Consider the following 7,361-nt stretch of genomic DNA (forward strand, 5'->3'; position numbering starts at 1 on the left):
CTATAAAATGTTTAAGGACAAATAGAGGAGGAGAATTCAACTGTGCAGAATTCAACCATTTTTTAAAACAACATGGAGTGAAAAGACAATTGACCACAGCCTATATCCCACAACAAAATGGAGTGGCCGAACGCGAAAATCGCACTGTTTTGAACTTGGTAAGAGCTATGCTGACAGAGAAGAAAGTGCCTAAAAATTTATTGCCTGAAGCAGTCAGGTGGACAGGTGGACGATTCACATTTTGATTAAATCACCCACTCTGGCGAGAAGAGGCTTGGAGCGTTGTATTAGTAGATTATTTAAGAGTTTTTGGATGTGTGGGACATGTTCATATTCTAGGTGCCAAGAGAAGCAAACTTGAAAATAAAGTGTAACATGTGTTTTATTTTGAGTTAGAAACGAATCCAAAGGCTATAGAATGTTTGATCCAACTACAAATAATATTATAGTAAGTCGTAATGCAGCTTTCGAAGAAGACCGTGAATGGGGTTGAAATTTTTTTTAAGGTGAAACAAAATTGGACGGGGGACAAATATTGAAATTGATAAGAAGGAGAAATCACGGAGGAAACAACTGAACTAGCTGCTCAAACAATTGAATCAGTTGCTAAAAACGAAGAAGGGGAAATCACAGAAGAAACGACCGAACAGGTTGCTGAAACAATTGAACCAGTTGCTTAAAACAATTTTTCAGCAGCTATTGCACCATATTTGACAATAAGGGAGGGGAGAAATCGACTTCCACATGTATGGTTTGTAGATTATATTTATGGTGAAGGCTTGTATGAGGAGGATGAAGAAAATATGGCATTGTTGATGATTTCAGATCCTGTGAATTTTGAGGAAGTTGTCAAAAGCCCAAAATTGAGATTGGCTATGGAGGAAGAAATCAAATGGAACCTGGTTTAGTTGAATAGAATCCTACTAGGATTCAAAAGTAGTTCCAGTGAGCAGACACTCTTCATCAAGAGGAAGGGAGGTAACATTCTTATTGTAAGCATTTATGTTGATGATCTTTTATTTAGTGGAGACGATGAAGAATTATTGGAGGAGTCTAAATGTTCCATGAAAAAAAAAATTGATATGACTGACTTAGGTCAGATGAGATTTTTTCTTAGAATAGAGGTAAGATTAGATGATATTTTTATATGTAAAAAAAAAAGTATGCTGCGTAAGTTTTAAATCGATTTAGCATATAAATTTACAATTTTGTTTGTAATCCCATTGTTCCCTAAGAGAAAATTGGCAAAGATGAAAATGGTGCAAAAGTAGATATAACGTTGTATAAACAAATAGGGGAAGTCTGATGTATCCCACAGCTACTTGTCCTAATCTCATGTTTGTTGTAAGTTTGATTAGTCGTTTTATGATATGTCCAACACAACAACATTTTGCAGCAACTAAAAGGGTTTTAAGGTACTTGAAAGGTACGGTAGATTATGGTGTATTTTATAAAAAGGGAGGAGTTAGTGATTTAATTGGATTTGCTGATAGTGACTATGCCAGAGACATGGAAGATAGCAAGAGTACTTCAGGCTATGTGTTTATGATGAGTGAAGGAGCAGTAGCTTGGTCTTCTCATAAGCAACCTATGGTCACCTTATCAACCACATAATTTGAGTTTGTTGCTGCTAGTGTCTGTGCCATGTCAAGCTGTTTGGATGAGGAAGATACTCAAAGAGAATAGTCACTCTCAAATAGAAGAAACATAGCTAATGTGTGATAATACTTTAACTATTAAACTATCCAAAAATTCAGTTCTACATAGACGTTCCAAACACATAAGAGTAAGATTTCATTTTCTTAGAGATCTTACAAAAGAAGGAACCGTTAATTTATTATTTGTGGTACCTGAAATCAACATGCTGATTTGTTGACAAAGTCTCTAAAATTAGAAACATTTCAAAACTTGCATGAATAAATTCTTGACAAGGAAGAATAAGTTCAAGGGAGGGATTGTTAGAAGAATTTGATTATGTAAAAATAGTTAAATAAAGATGGTTTCTATTTTATAGTTAAAGTATTTTTAGGTATTTAGTTTAACTATTTTGGAACATGTGTAGTTAGTTGCTATTTCTGGATATTTGTAAAGCTATAAAAGCCAAGTTCAGTATTCAATAATACGATGACTTCAAACTTTAATTGTTTATGTTTCTGACTTAGTTATTTTTCTGTCAAAACCTAATAAACACATGCAATCATGCTCTTCGGACCTATCTCTTTTCTTTAGGGGTGGCCTCCAGTCTCGAACTAATATGGATGTATAGTACTTCCCTACACACGACCCACACGTGCAATTGTGAATCTCCAGGGGGCTTGCACACCCCTGGACCCTCTCTAATTAAGTTAATCTATAGCGACGTTTGGAGGTCAATGGAACCCCTTGATGTCATGCTCTCCATGAATACCCTTATTATCATACCATGCGCATCCACACTCATCGTCTCTAAGGAAGTATCCTTATGCTTATGAACAAACAACATGCATGAGGCCTCTAGTTTCCATCTTATAATCTCTAATGACACAACCCTCTAGTCTCATCTCTTTGTTACATTAAGTAACACATGCTCATTGAATATTTATATTAATATCATTTTCATGCTCTTAGGGTTGTGTCCTATGTCGGTCTATCGACATGATGCAATATGAGACTCGTCATCATATATCATGCTTAATATGAAAAATATCAACATATTAAAGCAAACGTCATGCAATCATCATAATCATCATATTGCAATAAACTGCATCAAGCATATCAAGTACGTCATTCATCGAAATATATATATTACGCACGTCATCAAGCATCATAACTCATACATCACCATATACTCATACATTATCATATACTAGTATACAGCATCCTACGATACAACTCATATATCATAATTATAACACATACAATTTTTAGCTTATCTTATAGTAAGGTCACTTACCTGGTTAACCTTAGTTAGAGTTCACCCTAATTACGCTAAACGTAAGATCTTGTTCCTCACTGCTCCAAAGGTCGCCAAGGTTTGTTTCCTATCACACTATTCGTCACTTTCTGTTAGTATTTCACAATTAAATTAAAAATCAAATTAATAATGTGAAATACGACTCTAAAACGACCTCAGTTACCTTAATCGAGGTCGAAAATAGGTTCGAGACAATCGAAACGGTGGAAATCAAGCAAAAATTGGAAAATCGAGCCGAATAGCCGCCGCTGTCCCATCCAATCCGCTCAATCTGAAGGGCTGCTTCCACTGCAGCTTGACATGTGCCGACATCTGAGCGGGACACGACAACGCAGACATTTGAGCGGGACACGACAACGCAAACAAGGTTGAGGCGCGAGTTGAAGTTCTTGTTTGGATCGCGTTTCTTGTTGGCTCGCGGCTCGTCGGCTGCAGGTGCGCCGCTGGGCTTCGCTTCGCAGGCTGGGCCACAGATGAGTTTGGGCTACTAGGTTGATTGTTAGGTTTTGGGTTGAGTTGGGATTGGGCCTCGGGTTTATAGGTTTGTTTTGGGTTGTAGAGCGGGCGCAGGTCGTACGCGGGTCGCAGGCTTGACCAGCCTCTGGCTACTAGGCCAACGAATTTTGGGTCGGGCTTACCTGCTGGGAATCGAGTTAGGATCAAGTCCAACCTAGATCCGACGGACCTTTTCTTCTTCGCTCAACTCCTTGCATGATTTTCTCTCTCCTCTCTACTACGTTTCTGACGCCTTTTCTCTCCCTATGGACCCGCCTTTTCTTTTCCATTTTCTCTCCCTATCTCTCTATGGACCTCTCCACTTCTCTTCCATGAATTTTTGTGGCTTGTAGCCACCTGTAATGACGGATCTTCGATATTTTTTAAACTCAATTTTGATCTCATTTTTCATGATGACAACGACAAAAATACAGCGTGGAACATGTCCTAGACGGTTGACCTTCTCTTCACGACGTGTTTCAAGCATTTTGATGTCGGATCTGACGGTGTAAGGTCGTGGGTTTCATTTTTGGAACTTGTCGACGTTCTCGATAATTCCCTCTCTCTCTCACTCTCTTCTTCGTTGCAGGTGGTCTGAGTGTCTTGGAGTGGTTGCTGACGTTTGTGTGGTGATGGTTGAAGGTCCAGGGAGCATTGTGAGGGGTTGGGGGAACACGACTTTCATGTGTGTGACGAAATTTCCGGAGACTGAATTTTTTTTTAAAAAATTCGGATTCGTTACCGTGTTAGACTGACGTGATAACCAACTACATCATGACACCAGATGATTTACAAGTTTTGTTCTATATTATGATATAATATTATAAAATTCGGAGCACGAGTAAAAAGAAAGATAAAATTAGAAATTCAAATCCCCTCTTTTTTTAAAAAAAAAATTTAGAATTGATTGAATAGTCTTTACATCTTTGAATGTTTTCATTATTATTTTGAGTAGTGCGTCGAGCTCTTTAATCTTAATATTGGCCCCTAAAAATTTGACTACTTACCAGTGACAACTATACAACGTGGGAAAATGATGTTTGTACCCTTTCCACAACCTTAACCTTTTGATCCCAAATTAGACGCACTAATCCATTGCGCTATGCAGCCATTTTTAAAATTTTATGCCTATAATTTAATATAAATATATATTTTTATACTTTTGTGTTTGAATTCCTACTAATCATATGGTGATGGAAAGTATGTGGACCTAATGCATAACTGAGTGTTTACCATTTGTCTTTTAAGTCATTAATTTCATATCGAGAAGCGGTGTTCATTATTAAGTCTACGCCCATTCCTTTCAAGCTTGACTCCGCCCTTAGACTCGTTATGATGTTCGACTGAACTCGTTGTCTTTGTGCTCTATTTGGTCGAATCAAGATACTTTTCCATAATGATGAGTACGGACGCATATACCATACCATATCATATCGTTCATATTAGAGACATTATACACATATGTCATATCCTAATGTTTCATATTAGACACATAGTTCGCGTTTTGCATGTCAATCATATTATTTCATTCCTTCAACATATCATATCTTAACATATCTGATAAGCGCCAACAATGCCAGATTTTTGCAAAGCTAGAGGTCCTTCTAGAATCCTTGCAAAACATTCATAGAGAAAGCTAACTTAACAGATTGATTCCAACCAAGAGCTAGTTAGAAGATGAATGACTCTTAGATCGAACTTGGAATCTATGATGGTCACTCTTAGATACCAAGACAATTCACTCCAGAATTAGCTTGATCAAAACTAATTCAATGAATCGGTTTAAACATCAAACCTAAAGCAAGGTTTGAAAAAGAATAACACTAAGAGGTATCAAGAAAACACAAAGGTTTTGTTCGTATTCAACAATTCATCACAAACATGAATATTACATGCCTTTAAATAGGCCCACAAGATAACCCTAACATAATAAAGTTCAACCACCAACTACAAATCACTAATAAATGCTATTAAATACAAATCGAAGGAAATAAGGCATTCATAAATTAATTGGTAATTCAACTACCAATGGCAAGTCTTTTAATCACTTTCCAATGTCACTTACTCCATTATTTTCTTGATTTGATACTTGAATCTTCTTTGTATTGCTTCTTGTAATTGCTCGTTCTGGTACATGGAAGTGATCAGTTGTTGGATTCATATTATCCCCCTTTCTTTAAAAGAATTTGTCCTCAAATCAAATTCTTCGTTCTTTCCGGACAAGAACTGAATATTGTTTTTTTTTTTCTTTCTCTACTAATATATTTTTTTTTCACCTTTTTTTTTTCCTTTCTTGGTTTTCACTCATCCTTTGCCCCTCATTTTCTCTCTTTTTTTTTTTTCACTCTTATCTCTCTCTTTTACCTTAGTTTCTTCTCTACATTATTGTTGTTCTTCATATTCTTTTTTTTTTTTTTTTCTCTAATTTTAATTGGTCACAATGTACTTCATATGGAGACAATGAAAGTAAAGTAAATTTCTTCCCACACAAAGTAAAAGTATACTTGTTCATCAAACCATCAAATGTTACCTTTCTATCATATTGCCAAGGTCGGTCGAACAAGGTGCCCCCACATGCATTGGTAAACCATCACAAAGGAATTCATCTTTATATCTTCCAAGAGTAAAAGAAATAAGAGCTTGGGAGTTCACCTTAATTTCTTTTTCGTTTGTCAACCATTAAAATTTGTATGGTTTTGGATGTAGATGAACAGAAAGTTGAAGTCTTTTTACAAGGAAGTTGCTTACCACATTTGTGCAACTTCCACTATCAATCACCAAGCTGCGTGGGTTTCCTTTGATCAAACATCTTGTGTAGAACAAGTTTTTCCTTTGATCTTCAAATTTTTCTTCCTTGATTTGAACATTGAGTACCCTTCTTGTGATCAAAGATATGGAACTACCTTCTTCAACATACTCATCACCATATGCTGCGATTTCTTCCACAAGCTATGAATCATGATCCTCACATTCATCATCTGAATCAAGTATACCATTCCTTATCACCATAACTTTTTTATTAACACACTCTTTGCTCATGTGTCCAAACCCTTTGCACTTCCAACATTGAATAGAACTAGACTTCTCCTTTACCGTGTTTGAAGCTTCATTCTTTTTACAATTGGAACTCTCAGCCTCCACTCTTTTAGCAGCCATAAACTTTTCTTTTGGTGACAATGATTCATTTTATTCACAAAACTATCATTGTTCCAAGTTTTAGAATTTGAAAAGGTGTTAGTTCGTGATGTGTACCTTTTTTAATGCTCTTTTTCTTCCTTCAATTGTCTTCAATTTTGAGAGCATAATGATACATGTCTTCCAGATATGGTGGTGGATTTCTATCAACAAGATGAGCAATTTCTCGATTCAAACCTCCAAGGAATCTAGACATGGTATCTTCTTCTTCTCCTCTAACATTTGCTCTTTCCATCATAGTCTCCATCTCTTGATAATATTCCGCCACACTTTTTGTTCCTTGCTTCAAACCTTGCAATTTAGTTTTCAAATTTCTTTCAAATGTTTTGGAACATACATTTTTCTCATGGCTTCTTTAAGTTCTTCCCAAGTCTCTATTGGATCCTCCTCTTTTCTTCTTCTCTCGGATTTGAGATGTTGGTACCAATCACCGGCATGATTGGTAAATTCAGCAATAGCAAGTCTCATCTTCTTATTTGCACTATAGGTGTTGCAATCAAATACATGCTCTATCTTTCTTTCCCATTGCAAGTATGCCTCAGAATCTGCCGTTCCACAAAAGGGTGGGATTTTGAGTTTAACTCCCCCATCTCTATCTTCATGTACTCTTTCCATCCTTCTAGGTTGCATAATAGTTGCATGGTTATTTCTTCCTCTCCATCTTCCTTCAACTTATCTTTCTTGTACTACTATACCTTCATCTTCTTGTAATGTTCGT

General features: G+C 36.4%; 1 long non-coding RNA gene across 1 annotated transcript; it reads left to right on the plus strand.

Annotated features, from left to right (window-relative positions):
- The first annotated feature begins 2,242 nt into the window (after window positions 1-2,242).
- LOC147787627 (uncharacterized) lies at window positions 2,243-3,841 on the plus strand. Its single transcript, XR_015413545.1, has 2 exons — window positions 2,243-2,453; window positions 3,138-3,841. It is a non-coding gene; the product is annotated as an uncharacterized LOC147787627 (long non-coding RNA).
- The last annotated feature ends 3,520 nt before the right edge of the window (window positions 3,842-7,361 follow it).

The sequence above is a fragment of the Cucurbita pepo genome, chromosome 17 (assembly GCF_057944985.1).
Source record: "Cucurbita pepo subsp. pepo isolate OVF chromosome 17, ASM5794498v1, whole genome shotgun sequence".
In the NCBI taxonomy this organism is placed as follows: domain Eukaryota; kingdom Viridiplantae; phylum Streptophyta; class Magnoliopsida; order Cucurbitales; family Cucurbitaceae; genus Cucurbita; species Cucurbita pepo.